This window comes from Heterodontus francisci, chromosome 36 (genome assembly GCF_036365525.1).
Source record: "Heterodontus francisci isolate sHetFra1 chromosome 36, sHetFra1.hap1, whole genome shotgun sequence".
Classification (NCBI taxonomy): domain Eukaryota; kingdom Metazoa; phylum Chordata; class Chondrichthyes; order Heterodontiformes; family Heterodontidae; genus Heterodontus; species Heterodontus francisci.
This window is the reverse complement of record NC_090406.1, coordinates 33,316,846-33,343,489: the sequence shown is the minus strand read 5'-3', so window position 1 is coordinate 33,343,489 and position 26,644 is coordinate 33,316,846. Positions and strand designations below refer to the sequence as shown.

At 44.1% G+C, this 26,644-nt stretch overlaps 2 protein-coding genes across 2 annotated transcripts in view; one reads left to right on the top strand and one right to left on the bottom strand.

Moving 5' to 3' along the window:
• LOC137351735 (phosphatidylinositol 4-phosphate 5-kinase type-1 gamma-like) overlaps window positions 1-26,644 on the bottom strand; it is a 214,556-nt gene that overhangs the window by 162,471 nt on the left and 25,441 nt on the right. The window lies entirely within an intron of this gene.
• The window catches only part of LOC137351733 (tight junction protein ZO-3-like), a 112,978-nt gene continuing 103,953 nt past the window's right edge, over window positions 17,620-26,644 (top strand). The window contains exon 1 of the mRNA XM_068016482.1: window positions 17,620-17,733. The gene's annotated coding sequence lies outside the window, so the exon portion shown is untranslated. The remainder of the gene's footprint in view (window positions 17,734-26,644) is intronic.

Genomic DNA, 26,644 nt, shown 5'->3' with positions numbered 1-26,644 from the left:
TACATAGTGCCTTTAATGTCAAAGTATTTTACAGAGGAGAAAAGGAATGGATACCAAGTCGTGGAGGGACGGTTACGAGAGGTGTCTGAAAGCTTAGTCAAAGAAATATATATTGATGCCTTTGAAGGTTAGGAGAGCTACCACTAAAGATTTAACAAAAGGAGAGGAGATCCATAGATGGCTAGAGTCAGGTAGCTGAGAGACAAGGGAGGGGAAAGGTAGTAGAGGCAGGGTGGGCAAATTGAGAATTCAATTGTGAGGATATTCAAGGTTGTTTGTTCAAACTGCTGGCAATCAAAATGAAGCTCGTATCAAATTTTCCCCACAATTTTCATTGTTTTGTTTTTGCTCCACTCTTCTCCCGAAAGCAATTGATATCTTACTTGGGTCTGGTTCCCTGGGCACGTTCCAGTGCCTTACGCAAGTGGCCATTATTCATTCATGTGTAGTGGATGCGGTCAGCGATTCAATCACATTTGCATCACGGCTGAGCCTAATCTTGTCATTGCCTGATTCTTACTAGGTTACAGACCCCAGCGTCGATCACCCTCTGAAGCCTCGTCCAAGTGGCCAATTTGTGAGTCCAGATGGTGAGTGACAGTAGGTTGTCGTACAGCAGAGGACATCACAGTCAATCCCAATTCTGTCCTTCTGACCTCCCACAGCAGTCATTGAACAGGGAACAGGAGCTGATATTCTTGCTGATCTTTCCCCTCCCTAACTCAGGCCAGTAGTAGCAGCCCAATGCTGTCTTGGCTGAGATCAGCAAAAGAAACTGAGCCATTTGGGCATTGTTCTTTTAGTTCTTTAAGTCACAGACAGATTTTCAAACATCTTCCCAGAATTTCCTTTAAAGAAGCATCCCCAGTATGTTGCATTTCTGGGAATCCTGTCAATTCGAGAGTTAATAATAAGGTTGCAGACTGGTGAGTGCACATTGTAATTATCAGTGCTTTAATAACAGTGTGAAGTCACCCCATACACCATTTGGCAGCACATTTAGTTAGAGGATATGGGGACCTACTGCTCAGCTGTTAAATCAGTTTCTTTTGTAGCAACTGATTACACACATTGGGATCAATTCTGTAATATTTTGTTGTGCTGTTAAGTATTTGACATCTATTTTATTTGTCAAATGTTTTTGCTTTCTTAATAAAGGCAAAAAACAACTGCAAAGGCTGGAAGTCCGTTTCAAAAACAAAAAAGTCTAGAAGTACGCTACAGGTCATTCAGTGTCAATGCAGAGAACAAACAGGTTAGCATGCTTCAAGTGATGGAAGGTGTCACGACAGTGCTATCAAGTGGCACTTCCTTAGCAATAACCTGCTCAGTGATGCTCAGTTTGGGTTCTGTCAGGGACACTCAGCTCCTGATCTCAGCCTTAGTTCCAACTTGGACAAAAGAGCTGAACTCAAGAGGTGAGGTGAGAATGACTGCCCTTGACATCAAGGCAGCATTTGACCGAGTATGGCATCAAAGAGTACTAGCAAAACTAGAGTCAATGGGAATCAGGGGGAAAACTCTCCACTAGTTGGAGTGGTACCTAGTGTAAATGAAGATGGTTGTGGTTGTTGGAGGTCAATTACTCAGCTCCAGGACATCACTGCAGGTGTTCCTCAGGGTAGTGTCCTGGGCCCAACCATCTTCAGCTGCTTCATCAATGACCTTCCTTCAATCATAAGGTAAGAAGTGGGGATGTTTGCTGATGATTGCACAATGTTCAGCACCATTTGCGACCCCTCAGATACCGAAACAGTCCGCGTAGAAATGCAGCAACACTTGGACAATAACCAGGCTTGGGCTGATAAGTGGCAAGTAACATTTGCACCACACAATTGCCAGGCAATGACCATCTCCAACAAGAGAGGATCTAACCATCTCCCCTTGACATTCAATGGCATTACGATTGCTGAATCCCCCTCTATCAACATCCTGGGAGTTACCATTGACCAGAAACTGAACTGGAGTAGCCATATAAATACCATGGCTACAAGAGCACTTTCCAAACCTGCGACCTCTACCACCTGGAAGGACAAGGGATGCACAGACCTGGGAACATCACCACCTGAAAGTTCCCCTCCAAGCGACACACCATCCTGACTTGGAACGATATCGCTGTTCCTTCAATATGGCTGGGTCAAAATCCTGGAAATCCCTTCGTAACAGCACTGTTGGTGTACCTACACCTCAAGGACTGCAGCGGTTCAAGAAGGCAGCTCACCACCACCTTCTCACGGGCAATTAGGGATGGACAATAATGCTGGTCTAGCCAGAGATGCCCAAATCCCATGAACGAATTAAAAAAAAAATGTTTTTTAAGTCAACAGATAGCACCTGTATTGAAGAGCTGTCCTGTAAATCTGTTATTCTGCAATAAAGAATCCTTCGCTTCAGTATCTGAGGAGTTGTGAATGGTGCTGTACATTGTGCAATCATCAGCCAACATCCCAACTTCTCACCTTATGATTGAAGGAAGGTCATTGATGAAACAGCTGATGATAGTTGGGCCTAGGACACTACCCAGCGGAATTCATGCAGTCATGTCTGGAGCTGAGAGGATTGACCTCCAACAACCACAACCATCTTCCTTTGCACTAGGTACCACTCCAACCAGCGGAGAGTTTTCCTCCGATTCCCATTGTCTCCAGTTTTGCTGGGACTCCTTGATGCCATATTCTGTCAAATGCTGCCTTGATGTTAGGGACCTCACCTCTTGAGTTCAGCTCTTTTGTCCATTTTTGAACCAAGGCTGTAATGAGTTCAAGAGCTAAGTGGCCCTGGCGGACTCCAAACTGAGCATCACTGAGCAGGTTATTGCTAAGCAAGTGCCGCATGATAGCACTGTCGACGACACCTTCCATCACTTTACTGATGATCGAGAGTAGATTGAAGGGGCAGTAATTGGCTGGGTTGGATTTGCCCTGCTTTTTGTGTACAGGACATAACTTGGCAATTTTCCAATTGCCGGGTAGATGCCAGTGTTGTAGCTCTACTGGAACAGCTTGGCAAGGGGCGCGGTAAGTTCTGGAGCACAAGTCTTCTGTACTATTGCCGGAATGTTGTCAGGGCCCATAGTCTTTTCCGTCTCCAGTGCCTTCATTCGTTTCTTGATATCACACAGAGTGAATCGAATCGACTGAAGACTGGCATCTATGATGCTGGGGATTTCAGAAGGAGGCCGAGATGGATCATCCACTCGGCACTTCTGGGTGAAGATTGTTGCAAATGCTTCAACCTTATCTTTTGCACTGATGTGCTGGGCGCCCCCATCATTGAGGATGGGGATATTTGTGGAGCCACCTCCTCCAGTTAGTTGTTTAATTATCCACCACCATTCACAACTGGATGTGGCAGGACTGCAGAGTTTAGATCTAATCCATGGTCTTGTGTTTAATAGCAAAAAATACACTATAAATGTGAGGCATATTAATTTTTTTGGTTCAATTTATTCTGACACTGGAATACGACCAGATCCCAGTAAAGTTGAGGATGTACAATCAATGCCTACCCCTCAAGCCAAAGCGGTAAAGCACTATGTAAATATAAGTTGTCGTTGTTTTCTATACTTTTGTATTCTTTCTTTTGAAAAAGTCATCCAATTCCTTTATCAATTATTAATGCAGTTTCTGCCGCAGTAGCTGCTTGTGGCAAACCATCCCATGATCTAATAATCCTCTGTGTAATAATTTTTTCCAATGTCCACCTTTGTTTCTCTGGTAATAATCCTTGGCCTAACCAGGGATCTGCAACCTGCGGCTCTGGTGACACATACAGCTCTTCAACATCTCATTTGCGGCTCCCAACCTTTTCCAATTGGATTGCATTAACATGAAGAAAGCCGAAAAAAAAATTTAAGGAAAGTAAGAGCCGTACTTTTATGGTGGTTATAAAAGGTTAACAATTATGCTGCACTTTATGGTTTCAAATGATTATTTTAACGAAAAAAGTCATCATGCTCTAATTAAACCTGTTTGAGTGGTATAGCTACACCATGGTTATAGATAATGCCTTTGATTTCAGGAACAGGTTTTATGGGTGGGACAGTTTTTTTTATTTATTTTTATTTAGAGATACAGCACTGAAACAGGCCCTTCAGCCCACCGAGTCTGTGCCAACCAACAACCACCCATTTACACTAACCCTGCAGTAATCCCATATTCCCTATCACCTACCTACACTAGGAGCCTACCTATCAACCTGCAAGTCTTTGGCTGTGGGAGGAAACCAGAGCACCCGGCGAAAACCCACGTGGTCACAGGGAGAACTTGCAAACTCCGCACAGGCAGTACCCAGAATCGAACCCGGGTCCCTGGAGCTGTGAGGCTGCAGTGCTAACCACTGCGCCACTGTGCCGCCGTTATTGTTTCTAATATAGCTGAGACAATACATTATTCTCAATGTGCTATTAGAAGCTATTTTTTATCATGAGAATCAACAGCCGAAAAAATTGTCTTCATTCCAGCATCTTAAGTTAAATTTTGTTTGAAAGATAACTTTTTTAACAAAATTATGTTAAGGAAAGTTTAAAAAAAGCGATAATTCAGAGTTACGTCTATTTTAATTTCAATTATTTTTCTATTGATACATAAATTCAATACATGTATTTTATTTATTATATATGCAAATTATGCATTCTACCAGAGCCACTTGGCAATTTGACAAGTATTTGGTTATCTACATTTTTCCAGCTAGTTGGTAGCCAATAGACTACATCAAGCAATGCAATTGCACCTTTTTTGTTCCTCATCTCCACCCAGATAGATTCTATCCTTGGTTCCTCTCGAACATTCTTTCTCCAGCACTGCAATGTTCTCCTTAATCAAAACTGCCACTCCTTTCCTTCCTTTCTTGAACACCTTGTATCCAGGAATATTTAGTACCCAGTCCTGCCCTTCTTTGAGCCAGATCTCTGTTATAGCCACAATATCATACTTCTACGTGGCTATCTGCACCTGTAGCTCACCAACCTTATTTACCACACTCCTCTCATTCATACATGCACAATAACCTTAATTTAGACTTTATTACTTTCCCTCTTATTCTGACCCCACCTACTATTTCCTACTCTAGTACAATCTGTCTTTCCCAATTCTCTGTGCACCTTGGTGTTTCTCTCTTGTATTATCTCCTGGTTCGCACGCTTTTACCAAGTTAGTTTAAATCCTCCCCAATAGCCCTAGTAAATTGCCCCACGAGGAAATTTGTCCCAGCTCTGTTCAGATGCAACCCGTCCAGCCTGTACAGGTCCCATCTCCCCCTGAACTGGTCCCAGTGTCCCAGGAATCTAAAGCCCTCCCTCCTGCACCATCTTTCCAGCCACGCATTCATCTGCTCTATCCTCCTATTTCTATGCTCACTTGTGCGTGGTACCATCAGTAATCTGGAGATTATTACTTTTGAGGTTCTGCTTGCTAATTTCTTACTTAGTTTCCTAAATTCTGACTGCATAACCGCATCCCTCTTCCTACCTTTGTCATCAGTACCACAACTGCTGGTTGTTCACCCTCCCCCCTCAGAGTGCTCTGCAGCCACTCAGTGACATCCTTGACCCTGGCACCAGGGAGGCAGCAGACCATCCTGGATTCACGTCTGCGGCCGCAGAAACACTTGTGCACTTTCCGGAAGGCGTCCTTGTATAGTAATTGGACTAAAGAAACCTGGGTGAGTTTTGCCCTCAAGATGCTGAAGCCAGTTTTAGCTCCCAAGCCACAGCTCTTGACTGTGATTAGTGACGGAGGCTTTCCTTTCAAATGTGCAGTACTGAAATTAGATTGTTTGATAGCTTTCTCATCTTCCAAACCTTGGAGCTGCTTTCTGTGAAATGTTTAATTTAAATGCATAGAGGTTAAAATAAGGATATTAATTAAACCACATGATTGAAATGGTTCCGAGAGCTGTTCAGTGCACATGATTTGGAGAATGAATGTCACATTTTGTGTTGTTTATAAATGGAACATGTAATAAGCAACAGATTGTGATCGCAACAGGAATGCTAACCTGCCACATTGAAATTCCCTTGTTAGTAAGCAGTTTTGTATTCCTGAACAATCTTTCTGTTGCATCCCACATACTGTTTATTTTGTTCTATTTCAGAATATTTAAGCTTAGCATTCTAGACTTCTGTCTCTTTGAATTTCTTTGTCCTCGCTCTCATTCTCTGTCCTGTATACTTCACAATGTAACTTTTTAATGTTACTATTTCTGTCCTTCGTTCTTTCCTGAAGGTGTTGACAGTTTATTGGGGTATGGTTCGACACACACAAGGCTCTCTCTGATACCAAGTTCAGAATTCACTTGTGATCCTTGGTTCTGAGTCCTAGTAGGCTATTCAATTGTGGCAGAACATCACAGCCAAATCTAATTCTGTCCTCAACCAATATCCATTCATGCATCTTCCATCGGGAGTGGTAGAGGACAGGGGGGGGGGGTTGCTGGGGGGTGAGGGGGTGTGGGGGGTGGTGAGTCATTGGATAGTTACTAGGAGCAGAAACACTGCCCATTTTCCCACTCTCTAGCCATTCCAGTTGTGTTCAGCCAACCTTGCGCTGAGTCACACTTACCCATGACCGCTGTGCTCACTGGCTTACATTGGTTCCTGATCTGGCAATGCCTCGATTAAAAAATTTTCATCTTTGTTTTCAAATCCTTCCCAATCTCTGTAATCACCTCCAGCCCCACAACCCTCCAAGATATTTGCATTCATTCAGTTCTGGCTTCTTGAGTATTCCCGATCTTAATCACTTCAGCATTAGCCATGCCTTCAGCTGCCTAGGACCTAAATTTGGGATTTCTCTCCCTTATTCTCTCCACCTCTCTCCCTCTCTTTCCTCCCTTAAAACACCTCTTAAAGCCTACCATCTTTGACCAAGCTTTTGATCACATGTCCTATTATCTCCTTATGTGGCTCAGTGTCAAATTTTGATTCATTACGCTCCTGTGAAACACCTGGGGACATTTAACTACTTTAAGATGCTGTACAAATGAAAATTATCGTTGTTGTCAACACAGACTGGGAATCAAATTTGGGCTTTTCTGGGGATGTGTGACTCAGTATCACATTGAATGAAGCCCCTGAGCCATCAATGGTATAGAAACAATCACTGAGGCAGAGGAACATGAGCTATCTCACCAACATTTTCTGTATGAGTTCCATTCCTGTCTTCTCCACACTCTCTAAGTCCTGAAATTGTTTTAATACATGTTTGCAACTCTGATCAGAAGGGACCATTCATGTCAGTTCTTTTGACTGTGTGCTGTACATCACTATTGTTGGAGAAGGCTGGCAGTGTTGGTAATGGATGACTCACTATTCATTTCAAATACATTACATGCTGCATTTGCCTTACAACAAAATTGCACATCCCATAACCTATCCTGCACCAGCTGCTGATCACTGTCACTTTGTTTTCCCAACCTTCACTGAATTCCCTTTCTGCAGCTCATTGAATTCAAAATCCTTATTTACAAATCACTCACCATTTTTCCCCATCCTCCCTCTGTAGCCTGATGTCTCAGACCCTCTGCTCTTTGAACTTTGACTTCCTGTGCATTCCCCCCACTCACTGTTCCATGTTTGATGGCAGTGCCCTAAGTCATCTCGGCCTACATGCTGCAACTCTCTCCTAAAACCCTATATTTGGTGAATTTGGGAGGGTGGGATGGTGAAACAGGGAGATATAACTTTGGAGTACCCTATCTGCTCTTTATTTTACACAGTGTTATCCCTCCTGTTGTCTGCAAACTTGCGATAATCCAGACTTTTACATCAAAACCAAGTCCTGAGAGCAGCTAACGAGAACCATGGAAGAGTAGGGTCTCTGCTGCCACTGGGACAATGGATCGGGTAGTTTATGCTTGCTGCCAATGCTGGCAAAATTGTCATTTAACATAAAAAGACCAATAAGTAAGGTGGATTCCTCAGCATGAGGAGTCTAGTGTATTTCCACAGCCCCTCTGAATAGAGCAGATTTATAATAAAACTTTGAAGGGTTTTGATAAAGTAAATAAAGAGTATCTGTTTCCATCGGCAGTTGGGTTGGTAACCAGAGGGCACAGATTTAAGGTAGTTGACGAAAAAAACAGAGAACAGATGAGAAGAATTTTTTTTAAGCAGCAAATTGTTATGATCTGGAATGCATTGCCTGAAAGCTGATTAAAGAACAACTTTTAAAAGGGAAGTAGATCTATATTTAAAAAGGAAAAAATGCAGGGCATTAGGAAAAGAGCAGGGGAATGGGACTATTTGAATAGCTCTTCCAAAGAGCCAACACAGAGGTGATGGGTTAAATGGCCTCATTCTGCACTGTATGATTCTATAAATAATATGAAACAGTTATCACAGTGCATCGAAGGCTTGTGTCACCCATTAATATGCTGTGAATATTAGTCACAAACAGCAGCCAGCTTCTGTCCTGACAATAATGGCAATTTGCCTCAGTTGTGCAGCCTGCAGAGCACGTATGATTGTACAGAATTGAGCAAAGAAAGGTGACATCACACTGCCTGTGGTGAAAAGTAATGAATCATTGAATATACAGTACAGAAAAGGCCAAAATTGATTGGTTAGCGCAAATCAAATCTACCATTCCAAACACCTGATTTATTTTAGCAAGTCAAATAAAAATGATCTGATGGCTCGGGAAGTGAATGCCCCACCTGATGTGATATAGAGCCATACAGACCAGAAAGTGCCAAGTTTGATTGAGCTCAATTGCAACGCCCTCTGCGATTGACTATGCCGCCAACATTCATTGTTCAGATTCACACATGAAAAATGATCACTTGGGTGAAGTATCAGAGGGAATTCATGGAACTCTTACTGCAGCATTGAGTCAGGAAAGGACAGGGGAAAATGAAAAAGAAGATTTTCTTTGGAGTCGCACCATAATTCTGGAAGGAGACTGGTGGGATTTGTGAAACACAGTTTAGATACAGTTGTGCCAGGGCATTTCCAACTTGCCTTGAAGACGCAGAATTCCCCCTGCCCCTTACAAAGCAAACATCATCAAGGGAGGCAAAGCCACGGACAGGGCCTCCCTACTCCAGGACTGCCCACTAGGCAGTCTCCTTCAGGGCCCAGCATGTATATGGAGGCCAGTAAGCCATGTGAGTTGCACTGTATCAACCTGCAGATGCGTGAAAGTGGGCCCACCAGTGACGTCTGGGCTGAGGGAATGATCTGGACCCCGAAGAAAGGCGAATTAAAAAAAAAATTTTGCTGATTGTCTCACTTTCTCAGGCGGTCAAGAAGGACATGGGTTGGGGGAATGGGAGGGCTGATTAATTCCTCCTCCCACCCCTATCAATGGTAGACGGTTGCCAGAGTTTCTGCATATTGGAGCACGTTAATGATATTGATGTTTCAACCTACCTGCCCCATGCAATTCAGATGCCCTTTTGCTGACCATACAATCTCCAGTATAGTCAGTGCTGTAGGGCACCATCAGGCACAATCCTGGTGGGATAGAGTTCACAGAATTTCAGGGCCTTCATCCTCTGTCCTCATCTGTGGAGTAGTAAGTGCAACAAACCCATAGAGGGAGCCATGCTGGCAACTGTAGCAGAGCAACAAGGAATGATCTGGATTGGAGCCCGGCTGTCCTCACATAGCTTTCACTAAAGGCCTGCTCGGGTCTGCAATTTAAACCCGACCCGAGCCCAACAGAACCACATCCAACTCGAGCCCAATCCGGCCGGAGTCCTTTGATTTTTTTGCCGCGCCCAACCTGACCCGACCCAACCACCGGAATAAAGTTGATGATACTAAAGAGGTTGTGCTCTACCTTGGATGGAATCGCTCACTGCAGACTACTGCAGAGTCCAAATGCACGTTTCCTGCCTTGACGTCCTGGCTGTCACTGTGTCTGACTCAGCCCGACCCGACCTAAGCCCGAATGCCGGACCCGGAAGAGCCACCCGTCCCGAGCCAAACCCGACACATGTCGTTGGGCCCAGTCGGGTTCAGATTGGGTAGTCATGCTCTAGTTTCACTCTGAGACTGCATTGACCTTTCTTAATACAACCTAGAACATGAAGATTTAGAATCTTTGAATAAACTGCAAATGAAAACAAATATGTAGAAAGCAACAAATTATTGTTTCATAACATTTTGCTCTCAAAATCATCATTACGGATTGTAAGATTTGCAAAAAACCTCATGAAATGAATTCTACATCATTGCAACAATTTATTTCTCATTTTATGAATTTATTTGATATTCTGTTCTTGGTTTCTCCCTTTCTCATCTGAAGATGCGACTCTCACTGGGCCACGAGTTCCACATGCATCAGTTGCCCTTGGTATTGCATCTTAGTGGCCATTCTCCATGTGTGAGCCCGGTCAGTGAGAGTCAACAGTATATCAATTGTATGAAAGCAAGGCAACCAAATCCAATCTAAGTTTTCATTACAAATCTGCACATGTGCACTTGCAGCAGGGGTCACTGGACAGTGATCAGCAGCCAGAGCCCAGGCTGATTTTCACACTCCCTGACCTGTTACGCTGAAGGCAAATGCCATGTCCTGGCATCTGCCTGCACATCTCAGCTGCCTCAGCACAGACCAGGGATGAAAGCTGGCACTCTCCTAGCCTATATGGCTCACTGCCACACTGGACACTGCATTTTACCATTCAGCCCATACTACAACATTTGCACTGACAGCTGAAGACCTCTGCCAGCACATGCAGCAACTGTGGCTTCACTTCAGGCACTCAGAATGAGTCTCTGAGCATGGTTTCTACATATAAAAGGTAGGTGGGGGATCAGCCAGTCACCGTGGTCTCCTGGAACTTGCTTTATTTTCTTTGGGGCATCAGAGAGAAATTCCACAGAATTTTTTTCTAAATTAATATAAGGCTTATCTTGTTTTTTGCCTCTCCTGGAGATGATGTGGCAGTGTTGGGGGTGAGGGCATGAAATGGCATACAGAAGTCACAAGATGGCAAGTTGGGATGGGATGGTCTCAATGGACCAACAGGTCTTTCTTTACCTGTATTTTTGTATGCTCTTCAAAGAATCAGTCATTTACCAGCAGCTGTTTCTGTGCCCAGTCTTCTGAGCTGTCAATATGTGCTTCATTACATCAACAACTATGGGCAATAGTGAGTCCAGAACTAGGGGGCACTGTTTTAAAATTAGGGGACGTCCTTATAGGACAGAGATGAGGAGAAATTTTTTCTCTGAGGGCTGTGCGACTTTGGAACTCTCTGCCTGAGAAGGTGGTGGAGGTGGGGTCATTGAATATTTTTAAGGCAGAGGTAGATAGATTTTTTAGAATTTAGAACATTACAGCGCAGTACAGGCCCTTCGGCCCTCGATGTTGCGCCGACCTGTGAAACCATCTGACCTACACTATTCCATTTTCATCCATGTGTCTATCCAATGTCCACTTAAATGCCCTTAAAGTTGGCGAATCTACTACTGCTGCAGGCAGGGCGTTCCACGCCCCTACTACTCTCTGAGTAAAGAAACTACCTCTCACATCTGTCCGATATCTATCACCCCTCAACTTGAAGCTATGTCCCCTCGTGTTTGCCATCACCATCCGAGGAAAAAGACGCTCACTATCCACCCTATCTAACCCTCTGATTATCTTATATGTCTCTATTAAGTCACCTCTCCTCCTCCTTCTCTCCAACGAAAATAACCTCAAGTCCCTCAGCCTTTCCTCGTAAGACCTTCCCTCCATACCAGGCAACATCCTAGTAAATCTCCTCTGCACCCTTTCCATAGCTTCCACATCCTTCCTATAATGCGGTGACCAGAACTGCACGCAATACTCCAGGTGCGGTCTCACCAGAGTTTTGTACAGCTGCAGCATGACCTCGTGGCTCCGAAACTCGACCCCCCTACTAATAAAAGCTAACACACCATATGCCTTCTTAACAGCCCTATTAACCTGGTTAGCAACCTTCAGGGATTTATGCACCTGGACACCAAGATCTCTCTGTTCATCTACAGTACCAAGAATCCTCCCATTAGCCCAGTACTCTGCATTCCTGTTACTCCTTCCAAAGTGAATCACCTCACACTTTTCCGCATTAAACTCCATTTGCCATCTCTCAGCCCAGCTCTGCAGCCTATCAATGTCTCTCTGTACCCGACAACACCCTTCGACACTATCCACAACTCCACCGACCTTAGTGTCATCTGCAAATTTACTAACCCACCCTTCTACACCCTCTTCCAGGTCATTTATAAAAATGACAAACAGCAGTGGCCCCAAAACAGATCCTTGCGGTACACCACTAGTAACTAAACTCCAGGATGAACATTTGCCACCAACCACCACCCTCTGTCTTCTTTCAGCTAGCCAATTTCTGATCCAAAGCTCTAAATCACCTTCAACCCCATACTTCCGTATTTTCTGCAATAGCCTACCGTGGGGAACCTTATCAAACGCCTTACTGAAATCCATATACACCACATCCACTGCTTTACCCTCATCCACCTGTTTGGTCACCTTCTCGAAAAACTCAATAAGGTTTGTGAGGCACGACCTACCCATCACAAAACCGTGCTGACTATCTCTAATGTACTTATTCTTTTCAAGATGATTATAAATCCTGTCTCTTATAACCTTTTCCAACATTTTACCCACAACCGAAGTAAGGCTCACGGGTCTATAATTACCAGGGCTGTCTCTACTCCCCTTCTTGAACAAGGGGACAACATTTGCAATCCTCCAGTCTTCCGGCACTATTCCTGTCGACAATGACGACATAAAGATCATGGACAAAGGCTCTTCAATCTCCTCCCTAGCTTCCCAGAGAATCCTAGGATAAATCCCATCTGGCCCAGGGGACTTATCTATTTTCACACTTTCCAAAATTGCTAACACCTCCTCCTTGTGAACCTCAATCCCATCTAGCCTCGTAGCCTGAATCTCAGTATTCTCAACAACATTTTCTTTCTCTACTGTAAATACTGACGCAAAATATTCATTTAACACTTCCCCTATCTCCTCTGATTCCACACACAACTTCCCACTACTATCCTTGATTGGCCCTAATCTAACTCTAGTCATTCTTTTATTCCTGATATACCTATAGAAAGCCTTAGGGTTTTCCCTGATCCGATCCACCAATGACTTCTCGTGTCCTCTCCTTGCTCTTCTTAGCTCTCCCTTTAGATCCTTCCTGGCTAGCTTGTAGCTCTCAAGCGCCCTAACTGAGCCTTCACGTCTCATCCTAACATAAGCCTTCTTCTTCCTCTTGACAAGCGCTTCAACTTCTTTAGTAAACCACGGCTCCCTCGCACGACAACTTCCTCCCTGCCTCACAGGTACATACTTATCAAGGACACGCAGTAGCTGCTCCTTGAATAAGCTCCACATTTCGATTGTTCCCATCCCCTGCAGTTTCCTTCCCCATCCTACGCATCCTAAATCTTGCCTAATCGCATCATAATTTCCTTTCCCCCAGTTATAATTCTTGCCCTGCGGTATATACCTGTCCCTGCCCATCACTAAGGTAAACCTAACCGAATTGTGATCACTATCACCAAAGTGCTCACCTACATCTAAATCTAACACCTGGCCGGGTTCATTTCCCAGTACCAAATCCAATGTGGCATCGCCCCTGGTTGGCCTGTCTACATACTGTGTCAGAAAACCCTCCTGCACACACTGGACAAAAACTGACCCATCTAAAGTACTCGAACTATAGTATTTCCAGTCGATATTTGGAAAGTTAAAGTCCCCCATAACAACTACCCTGTTACTCTCGCCCCTGTCGAGAATCATCTTCGCTATCCTTTCCTCTACATCTCTGGAACTATTCGGAGGTCTATAAAAGACTCCCAACAGGGTAACCTCACCTCTCCTGTTTCTAACCTCAGCCCATACTACCTCAGTAGCCGAGTCCTCAAACGTCCTTTCTGTCGCTGTAATACTCTCCTTGATTAACAATGCCACACCCCCCCCCTCTTTTACCATCTTCTCTGTTCTTACTGAAACATCTAAATCCCGGAATCTGCAACATCCATTCCTGCCCCTGCTCTACCCATGTCTCCGAAATGGCCACTACATCGAGATCCCAGGTACCAACCCATGCTGCAAGCTCACCCACCTTATTCCGGATGCTCCTGGCGTTGAAATAGACACACTTTAAACCAGGTTCTTGCTTGCCAGTGCCCTCTTGCGTCCTTGTAACCATATCCCTGACCTCACTACTCTCAACATCCTGTACACTGGCACTACAATTTAGGTTCCCATTCCCCTGCTGAATTAGTTTAAACCCCCCCGAAGAGCACTAGCAAACCTCCCCCCCAGGATATTGGTACCCCTCTGGTTCAGGTGAAGACCATCCTGTTTGTAGAGGTCCCACCTACCCCAGAAAGAGCCCCAATTATCCAGGAAACCAAAACCCTCCCTCCTGCACCATCCCTGCAGCCACGTGTTCAACTCCTCTCTCTCCCTATTCCTCGCTTCGCTATCACGTGGCACGGGCAACAACCCAGAGATAACAACTCTGTTTGTTCTCGCTCTAAGCTTCCACCCTAGCTCCCTAAATTTCTGTCTTAAATCCCCATCTCTCTTCCTACCTATGTCGTTGGTGCCTATGTGGACCACGACTTGGGGCTGCTCCCCCTCCCCATTAAGGATCCCAAAAACACGATCCGAGACATCACGAACCCTGGCACCTGGGAGGCAACATACCAACCATGAGTCTCTCTCGTTCCCACAGAACCTCCTATCTGTTCCCCTAACTATGGAGTCCCCAATGACTAATGTTCTGCTCCTCTTCCCCCTTCCCTTCTGAGCAACAGGGACAGACTCTGTGCCAGATATCTGTACCCCATTGCTTACCCCTGGTAAGTCGTCCCCCGCAACAGTATCCAAAACGGTATACCTGTTGTTGAGGGAAACGGCCACAGGGGATCCCTGCACTGCCTGCTGGTTCCCTCTCCTTCCCCTGACGGTAACCCATCTACCTACTTCTTTTACCTGAGGTGTGACTACCTCCCCATAACTCCTCTCAATAACCTCCTCCGCCTCCCGAATGATCCGAAGTTCATCCAGCTCCAGCTCCAGTTCCCTAACGCGGTTCTCGAGGAGCTGGAGTTGGGTGCACTTCCCACAGATGCAGTCAGCAGGGACACTCTTGGCGACCCTTACCTCCCACATTCTGCAGGAGGAACATGCAACTGCCTTAACCTCCATTCCCACTATTCCAAATTCCCAACAAATCTACTGAAAAACCAAAAAAAACAAAAAGTCAAAACTTGTTAGGTTAGCAATCCAACGGACAGAACTTCCTAAGTAAAAAACTTACCTTATCAACACACCAGAGTCCTTTTTTTATGGTTAGAGGAGGAGGGTGGGTGGGAGACACTACACGTGTAGTGTCTCGGGTACAGCCACCACACAAATATATACCTTTTTCCTTACCCAGCAGTCCCCTGGTCCTCCGAAAACAAAAGGGAATTCACTTTTAAACTTACGCTGAAATTGACTTCACAGCTGTAAGCCCGTTCACGCACCTCCGTTGCTATCCACGCTGCAATCACCGAAACTAAAAGAAAGAGATTCTAAACCACACAAATATATACCTTTTTCCTTACCCAGCAGTCCCCTGGTCCTCCGAAAACAAAAGGGAATTCACTTTTAAACTTACGCTGAAATTGACTTCACAGCTGTAAGCCCGTTCACGCACCTCCGTTGCTATCCACGCTGCAGTCACCGAAACTTGTTAGGCAAGGGAATCAAAGGTTATCAGGGATAGATGGGAGTGCGGAATTCAAGACACAAACAGATCAGCCATGTTCTTATTGAATGGCGGAGTAAGCTCGAGGGACGAATGGCTTACTTCTGCTCCTAATTCATATGTTCGTATGTAACACCAGCTTAAACATGGTGCTTAATAGAGGCGAAACAGACACCGAGCAGCAGTGGGAAAGTTCAGGGAAGAAACGGAAAGTGAAATAAAACAGAGATTTTGGGAAAGTTTTTGAAGAAGAGAAGTAGCAAGGTAGAAGGACGAAGGGAGGAAGTTTCAGAGAATAGGGTCGAGGCTGAAGTCTTTACCACCAATGGTGTAGTGATGTAGGATGGGGTGAGGCCTTGAAAGTAGGGTTGGACACGGTTGTGGAGGTAAAGTGAGACTGTAGAGGTAGGGTGCGGAGAGTTTATGCAGGGATTTGTGAATGAAGAGAGCAATTTTGAATTGAATATGTTGTGAGATGAAAAGCCAGTGAAAGTTGGTAAGTGTAGGACAATAGGTAACTAGGATTTACTCTGGGATAGGTATGGGTGAGGGAGAATCTGAGTTTATCTGATGATTTGAGTTTATGGCAGGTGGAGCTCAGGAGGCACCAAGGCCATTCCAGGATGTGCCATCTGGAGGTAACAAAAACGTAGATAAGGATTTCATTGACAGTGGGGTGAGACAAGGCAGAGGTGGAATGCGTTGCAGAGGTGGAAATAAGGGGTGTAGTGTTTGAAATGCAATGCAAAGTTAAACAGAGCACCATGGTGGCACACATCGGGGTGAAATGTGGAGTGGGTGGAGTCGGAGGTAAGGGTACAGAATTGGCAGGAGCCAAATAGGATAGGGCCTCAGGTCATATCAGTATTGGATACATTTTAAAAGAGCATGTTTGAGCAGTGTAGAAGGATTTGTACATTAACTGCAGATATATTAGAGTTTGGATAACCTGCTCTGGCTAATCAATCTAAATTCTCCATTATTATGCAGTTTGGTTGCAAATTCTTGTGATCCCAGAAGAAAGATCAAGGTAAACAACTTAATACTGTGACTGGCACAAACCATCAGCTGCTGCAACCAAACACACTGCACCAATCTAAGCCCACAATTTGTTGTTCAGTTTTTGTGGGTTGAAGGATTTTCCAAAGTGCAATCTTTGTCAAAAGCATTTTTGTATTTGACCCCACTCCCCCAAAAGCTCTCAATGGGCTCAGTTCTACAGCGAAAATGTCCTTACCATTTCCTTATAGAGCAGGCGACCACCAGCCTTCCTGTCCATCTCTCATTCATTCTTTGTGTGTGTGGCTAGTCACCAGAAAATTCAACCATGGACAACATCACAGCCAAACCCAAACCTATCACCAGACACATGTTTTCCAGAAGAGGTCACGAGTGATCAGGATAAGGAATTTTGATTGATTTCTTTCCTCCCTAGCCCAGGGATACTGAGCGTACAGTCTCATACTCACACCCAAGCAGAGATCAGCTAATTTCAGTCAGGCCAGGGATTAAATCTTCAACCTTCTGGTCTCCATGTTCCAGTGTCACACATACACTAACTGAGCCACTGGGGAGTTCAAGTTGACTTTTAAAGTGGTATGAATGTCTTTTGAAAAGCAACCAATAAGGTTGCCCCAGGGGGGGCTCTCTTTTCAAAAGGGCAAAACTAAAACTAAGACAGGAAGAAAGGAAACTTATCAAACTAAATAACAAAGCTAACTAGACATCCACCAAATATCCAAATGATTGGGAGAAGGCCTGGACTCGAGGTTAGCCTGCCTTCAGCACCACAAAGAGTTAAGCTCTTTCTAAACCTGACACCTAGCTGTTGGGTAATGAGGAGAGAGTTATCCGCCTACTCCTTTACCTAAGAGTGGGCGGGTGTTCTCTTTCAGTCCCCTTCAGTGGATTGATGTGTGGTACAAAACTAAGAATGAAGAAAATGTTTTAACTGTGGTGAGGATTTGACCAGCAAACTGCAGGATTTCCATAATTTCCATACTTCCATCCGCAAGGGCCTTCTTATTGGTAAGTAAAACTATCACTTTACAGAGGAAGCAGCACCTGGGCAAGAATGTGAAAAAGATCGCAAAACTATTGCAGCAACTTCTGTTGAAATTTTTTGGTGACCAAGTTTTACAAAGTTTTAAACTAGGCAATACCTGAACAAATTTTACACTGATCCTATTTTAACAGTCTTGTGGTTGTGTTTTGTTATCTATTAAAATTCAACAGTGAAATGTCATTGCAATCAGTATGAAAAGTTAAACAACATTTTGGGACAAAATAGTGATCACTGTTCAATGAAAGCTTAATGATTTAAAAAAAGATTTTGAGATGAATTTTGGATTTCAGCTCTAGCAGCTTGTACCTCTTGTTTCAAATATCTTGCACCATCTGTTTAATACAAACTCTTAGCATCATTTCATTTAGGCAGTTTAATGTGAAAGCAATTTGTTTATTATAAAGTACTCCTTGTCTAATTTCAGAGCCTAGTTTTTGGTCAAATAGACTGTCGCTGAGTGGAATCTGAATAGATCATTTAGAGATGTATAATGGGTTGAAATACTACAGGCTATAGGTCTGTCAATGGCAGGAGCAATTTGAAGAGATACATGTAAGTGTCACACAAGCAGTGTATCTTACATTAAAATATACTGGGTTAAATGTACATTTCTTAATAGTGTTTTGGGAGCCATGCATTGAACAAGCCCAGTGTCAATGCCTCAATGTCATGTCTGATATGCCTCATATGTACTGGATAGTGAATGGTTCTGATGTAACAAAAGGTTGGATTCACAATGATCTGGGTCTTATTTTTAGTTCATGACTTTATAGGGTAGAATATAATACCCTGTTCACAGTGTTTGTATGAATCCTGCTGTTCAAAACACATACCCCAATTCACACATACAACTTCCCCATCCAGTTTCTCTCTCCCCAGCTCTTGAAGATGCCAGGGTACCATTTATCCTGCAGTGCCTCACTCCTTCTTGGTGAGCCTGGACAATATCTGTTGGCAGGTTAGTCAACAATGTGTGGGGGATGGGGACATGGCACCTCGCCCAACATCTGCATACACAAACTTTTCAGCGGGAATCAATGGATATTTCATGAATTCCCCTTCCCCCAATGTCCAAAGATGCTGAACCTTTGTGGCTCACTGGGCATTATCTTGAGTAAAATCATGTAACTCATCACAGACCAGGGTTTCAACCTGGGATCATCTTAATCTATATGGTTTAGTTATTCATTGGATAAATTCAGTGAACCATCTGTCAAACATTCAACTGTTGGTATTGCGGTGGTATCAAAAATCAAGTGGCACGAAATAATGGATTAAATTTCAGAGTAAGATCTTTAACTCATTGAAGGTTACATGCAAGCCACATAAGGAGTTATTAGGGTAGGTGACCAAAAGCTTAGTCAAAGAGGTAGGTTTCAAGGAAAGTCTTAAGAGAGAGGTCGAGAGGCAGAGAGGTTCAGGGTAAGGGCCTGCTCGGGTATAAAATTAAAACCCGACCTGGGCCCAACCCAACCACAGCCAAACCGAAGCCGACTGGAGCCCAAGTCCTTTAATTTTCTTTCATGCCTGACCCGACCCGAATATTACAATGAATTTAATAATATCAAACATGTTATTGAAACAGAAAAAATGCATTTATTTATAAAACACGGAGCCAGTACAGTCCAGCCTGACCCGACTCGAGCCCGAATGCTGGACACAGAATATAGACCTGACCCCACCTGAACCCGAAACATATAGTTGGGTGTAGTCGGATTCGGATCGGATTGCCAGGCTTTACTTCAGGGAGGGAATTCCAGAGCTTACAGCCTTGACAGCTGGAGGCATGGCTACCAATGGTGGAGCAATTAAACTCGAGGATGAACATGAGGCTAGAATTGGAGGAGTGCAGATATCTCACAGGATTGCATGGCTGGAGATGTTTACAGAGATAGGGAAGAGCAAGGTCATGGAGGGATTTGAGAACAAGGTTGAGATTTAAAATTGAGGTGTTGCCTAACTGGGAACCAATGCAAGTCAGCGAGAACAGGGATGATGGATGAACAGGACTTGGTGCGAGTTAGGACACAGGCAGCACAGTTTGGATGACCTCAAGTTTATGGAGGATGGAAGATGGGAGACCAGCCAGGAGTGCATTGGAATAGGCAAACCTACAGGTAACAAAGGCATGGATGAGGGTTTGAACAGCAACGAAGCTGAGGCAAGGACGGTGTCAAACGATGTTAGGGAGATGCAATTAGGTGATCTTAGTGATGGTGCAGATATGTGGTCGGAAGCTCATCCCGGGGTCAGATATGACACCAAGGTTGCAAACAGTTTGGGTCAGCCTCAGTCATTTTCCAGGGAGAGGGATGAAATCAAAGGCTAGGGGATGGAGTTTGTGTCAGGGACTGAAGATAATGGCATCGGTCTTCCCAATAATTGGAGGAAATTTCTGCTCCATCCAGGACTGGATGTCAGAAAAGCAGTCTGATAATTTAGAAACAGTGGAGGGGTTGAGAGAGATGGTGATGAGGTAGAACAGGTTTTCATCTGTGTACACGTGGAAACTGACGTGTTTTTGGATGATGTCTCTGAGGGCCAGATGTAGATGAGAAACAGGAGGAGGCCAAAGGTAGATCCTTGGGAGCACTAGAGGTAATGGTGCAGGAGAGGAAAGAGAAGCCATTGCAGATGATTCTCTGGCTATGACTGGATAGATAAGAACAGAACCAAACGAGGGCAGTTCCACTCAGCTGGATGATGTAGGAGGATTGCATGCACAATCATGTCAAAGGCTGAAGGCAGGTAAAGAAGGACAAGGAGGGTTAGTGTACTAATGTTACAGTCACATTGGATGTCATTTATGACTTTGATAAGAGTCGTTTCTATTCTTGGCATGGGTGGAAACCTGATTGGAAGGTTTCAAACATGGAGTTCCGGGCAAGATGGGCACAGATTTGGGAGACAACAGTATATTCAAGGTCTTTGGAGAGGAAAGGGAGGTCAGAGATAAGGTGTTGGTTTACAAGGAGTGGTCATGGGTTGGATTTTTGAGGAGAGGGGTTGATGGCAGCAAATTTGAAGGAGAGTGACAATATCTGAGGAGATAGAACCATTTACAATATCAGCTAACATGGGGGTCAGGAGGGGAAGTTGGGTGGTCAGTATTAATTGGAAATGAGGGTCAAGGGAGTAGGAGGTGGGTCTGAAGGACAAGATGGGTTCAAGGAGGATATGTGGGAAGATAGAAGAGAAACTAGAAAAAGATGATAGGGCAGGGGGCAACTCTAGTGCAAGTTAAGCCCAGTGAGCTAGGGGAAAGGTGGGAAAGGGCAGAGGGGTAGCTGAGCTTTGATCTTAGTGACAAAGAATGTCATGAGCTCCTCACTCTTGTTATTGAAGGTAAGGGTGGAGGAGACAGCACAGAAGGTTTTAAGAAGATGGTTTGCAGTAGAGAAAAGAAGCCAGAGTTATCTTTGCATTCCAGAATGATCCTGAAATAATGAGTGGTTTTGCTATTTGAGAGCAGGACCCCATAGTGCCGTATGGGGTCGAGCCAGATCTGGTGATGAATGGCTAAACCAGTTGTCTGCCATAGACTTTGAAGTCTGCAGTCAAGTTAAACGTTGATCTGACAGTAAATTCTGGTCTATGAGATTGTAACAATGGTGGCAGCAAAACCAGTGACTGAGAGCTATTGGCATAAGATCCATTCTCTTGAATTACCAACCATTTAGTTATGCTGCTATACCTGTTGAACAAGTCTAACTGCACAAAGGTTTCTGCTTGACTACCCTGTTTAGAAACTCAGTTTCACAGCAATTTGAAAGCTTCTGTGAACTTTTTAAAGAGGATTAGCATTATTCATATAATTTGCTGGTTTAAATTCAAGCATTGAATGAAATTCTGCCAGTTAATGGTATTATTTCATGAATTAGATTTGTAAATGTAGAAAACTATGTAATTTTGCACTTTAATGTATTTATGTTTTAGAAGTTTGGGGAAGGATAAGGTGACACAAGACATACCACAGCATCTTACAATCAGTTTAAAGGGGTTTTTAGACCTTTATTATGATTCATTTAGTGTTCCTGGCTCTCCAAATACTCAGTGGATAAATTGCCTGATGTGGGACTCAGTCACAAAGAAACTTACATTAAGGGAGTGCCTTTCCCAAGCTCAGCACATCCCAAAGTGTTTTATAGCCAGTTAAGTACTTTTTGAAGTGTTGACACCGTGGTACTGCAGGAAACATGGCAGATAGTTTGAGCACAGCAAGGTCTCAAAAACAGCAATGGCATAATGACTTGTACTATAGTGATGTTGGTTGTGAAATAAATATTGGCCAGGACACTGGCGAGGAGACCCCTGCTCTGCTTAGAAATAGTGCCATGAGAGGGTAGACGGGTCCTTGGTTTAACGTCTCAGCTGAAAGACAGCACCTCAGCCAGTGCAGCACTCCCACAGTATTGTACAGAAATGCCAACCTGGAATATGTGCTGAAGTCTCTGGACTGGCAGGTGCACTAACGACCTTCTGACTCAGAGGTGAGAACGTTACCACTGAGCCACAGCTAGCATCTTACAGAGACCGAGAAGGTCCCAGGCTTATCTCTGTTGCATTTAGTGATCCAATTATGGTGTCCATTGCAGTTGAGTCAAATCCTAACCTCACTGAAAATCCAGACACAAGCTCTTTCCAGCAGGGGCCATTGGATAGTGGTCAGGAGTGACTGATCCTCATCCCTGTTCTCATCCTTACTCCAAGGGCATTGAGAGGAAAAACAGCACTCCAACTACTGGCTCAGCACGAAGAGCACTAACACACTGCGTTACACCACTAACACACTGCGTTACAGCACTGACACACTGCGTTACAGCACTGACACACTGTGTTGCAAAACTGACACGCTGTGTTACAGCACTGACACACTGTGTTACAGCACTGACACACTGTTACACCACTAACACACTGCGTTACAGCACTAACACACTGCATTACACCACTAACACTGCGTTACAGCACTGACACACTGTGTTGCAGCACTAACACATTGTGTTACAGCACTGACACACTGTGTTACAGCACTGACACACTGTGTTGCAGCACTAACACACTGTGTTACAGCAATAATACACAGCGTTGAAGCACTAATACACTGTGTTACAGCACTAACACACTGCGTTACAGCACTGACACACTGTGTTGCAGCACTGACACACTGTGTTGCAGCACTAACACACTGTGTTACAGCACTAACACATTGTGATACAGCACGAACACACGGCATTACAGCACTAATACACTGCATTACAGCACTGACACATTGCGTTACAGCACTAACACACTGTGTTACAGCACTAACACACTGTGTTACAGCACTGACACACTGTGTTACAGCACTGACACACTCTGTTACAACAGTGACACATTGCGATACAGCACGAAAACACGGCATTACAGCACTAATACACTGCATTACAACACTGACACATTGCGTTACAGCACTAACACACTGCGTTACAGCACGAACACACTGTGTTACAGTACTGACACACCGAGCTACAACAGTGACACACTGCATTACAGCACGAACACACTGTGTTACAGCATTAACACACTGTGTTACAGTACTGACACACTGTGTTACAGCACTAACACATTGCGATACAGCACGAACACACGGCATTACAGCACTAATACACTGCATTACAGCACTGACACATTGCGTTACAGCACTAACACACTGTGTTACAGCACTAACACACTGTTACAGCACTGACACACTGTTACAACAGTGACACATTGCGATACAGCACAAAAACACGGCATTACAGCACTAATACACTGCATTACAACACTGACACATTGCGTTACAGCACTAACACACTGTGTTACAGTCCTGACACACTGAGCTACAGCAGTGACACACTGCATTACAGCACGAACACACTGTGTTACAGCACTAACACACTGTGTTACAGCATTAACACACTGAGCTACAGCAGTGACACACTGCGTTACATCACTGACACATTGCAATACAGCACTAACACAGTGCGTTACAGCATGAATACGCTGCATTACAGCACTAACACACTGCATTACAACACTAACACACTGAGTAACAGCACCAACACACTGTGTTACAGCACTGACTCACTGCTTTACAGCACTGACACACTGCGTTACAGCACTGACACACTGCAGTACAGCACTAGCACACTGCATTACAGCAATCGCACACTGTGTTACAGCACTGACACATTGTGTTACAGCACTGACACACTGCTTTACAGCACTGACACACTGCGTTACAGTATTAACACACTGTGTTACAGCACTGACCCACTGCATTACAGCACTAACACTGCATTATAGCACCAATACACTGAATTACAGCACTAGCACCAATACACTGAATTACAGCACTAGCACACGTGTTACAGCACTGACATATTGTGTTACAGCACTAACACACTGAGTTACAGCACGAACACACTGTGTTATAGTACTGACACACTGTGTTACAGCACTGACACACTGCATTACAGCACTAACACTGCATTACAGCACTAGCACACTGTATTACAGCACTGACATACTGCATTACAGTACCAACACACTGTGTTACAGCACTGATACATTGTGTTACAGCAGTGACACACTGTGTTACAGTACTAACACACTGTGTTACAGCACTGACAAACAGCATTACAGCACTAACAATGCATTACAGCACCAATACACTGAATTACAGCACTTGCACACTGTGTTACAGCACTGACACATTGTGTTACAGCACTGACATACTGCGTTACAGCACTAACGCACTGAATTACAGCACCAACACACTGCATTGCATCACTAACACACTGAGTTGCAGCACTGGCACACTGTGTTACAGCACTGGCACACTGTGTTACAGCACTAACACACTGCATTATAACACCAACACATTACATTACAACAGTAACAGACTGTGTTACAGCAATAACACACTGAGTTACAGCACTAACACACTGCACTACAGCATGAATACACTGAGTGACAGCACTAACACAGTATTACAACACTAACACACTCAGTGACAGCACCAATACACTGCGTTACTGCACTGACACACTGCGTTACTGCACTGACACACTGACTTACAGCACTGACACATTGCGTTACAGCACTAATACACTGTGTTACAGCACTGACACACTGAGTGACAGCACTAACACAGTATGACAGCACTAACATACTGAGTGACAGCACTAATACACTGTGTTACAGCACTGACATACTGCGATACAGCACTGACATACTACATTACAGCACTAATACACTGCGAGACAGCTCTGACACAATGCATTACAGCAGTAACACACTGCATTACAACACTAATGCACTACATTAGAACCCTGACACACTGCATTACAGCTCTGGCACACTACATTACAGCAGTAACACACTGTGTTACAACACTAAAACACTGCATTACAGCACAGACACACTTCATTACAGCAGTAACACTGCATTATAACACTGACACACTTTGTTACAGCAATGACACTGCATTACAGCACTCACACACAGCATTACAGCTCTGACACACTGCATTATGGCAGTAACACACTGCGCTACAGCACTAACACATTGCATTACAGCACTGACACTGTGTTACTGCACTGACATATTGCATTACAGCACTGACATACTGCATTACAACACTGACACTGTGTTACAACACTGACACTGCATTATAGCAGTGACACACTGCATTACAGCACTGACACTGTGTTACAACCCTGACACTGTGTTATAGCAGTGACACACTGCATTACAGCACTGACACTATGTTACAACCCTGACACTGTGTTATAGCAGTGACACACTGCATTACAGCCATAAAAAAGTCCAACAGCAATTTTTGAAAAATATTGTCATGGGATGTTTTACATCTTCCTGATAGACAGATGAGGCCTCAGTTTAAGATCTTATCCAAAAGGCAGCACCTCAGATTCTGCAGTATTCCTTCGGTACTGCATTGAATCATCAGTCTCGATTATGTGTTTAAATCCTTAAATAGAGTTTGAACCCATAACTTTCTGACTCAGAAGGATGCTACTACTGAGATAAACTGACATTGCAACACAGTAATATCGTGTATTACAGCACTACATGTTAATAGAGGGTGTTACAACTTACATTTATATAACACCTTTAACATAGTAAAACATTCAGACAAAAATACAGCAGTAAACACAATGTATTATGGCACTAACAACTGAATACAGTACGATGATACATGCATACTGACAGAGCAATAACAGCAATTTCAGAACTCTGAGTTTTGATGGAAAGTCACAGGCCTGAAATGTTAACTCTTTTTCTCTCTCTACATCTGCTGATAGACCTGCTGAATATTTCCAGTATTTTCTGTTTTTATTTCAGATTTCCAACATTCACAGTATTTTGCTTCTGGTTCCATGGATATTGGGTGCCCTCTGGTACCTCATCCATGTGGCCTTTCACCATGAGTCCAGACAGTGAGCATTAGCCTTGACTATGATGATCCACTTGGTCAAATAGGGTCTTGCATGAACAATATCTTCATCTACAAATTTCTCCGCAACATCACTCTGCCCTATTTGCAACCTCCTCCAGCCTAATATCCACCTCTGTTCCCTTCGGTACTCTGCCCCTTGGTTTTGTGCACCGCCCTCTCTGCATCCCACCATGTTAGCATCAGCTGCCTAGGCCTTACTCTCTGGAACTCCATCTCCAATTCACGAATTCTCCCCCTCTCTTTAAAACCCCCCTTAAAACAGTTTCTCAACCAAACTCTTAATCGCCTCTTAGGGAGAAACTGTTCCCACTCATGAAAGGATCAAGAACGAGAGGGCACAGATTTAAAGTAATTGGTAATAGAAGCAAAAGTGA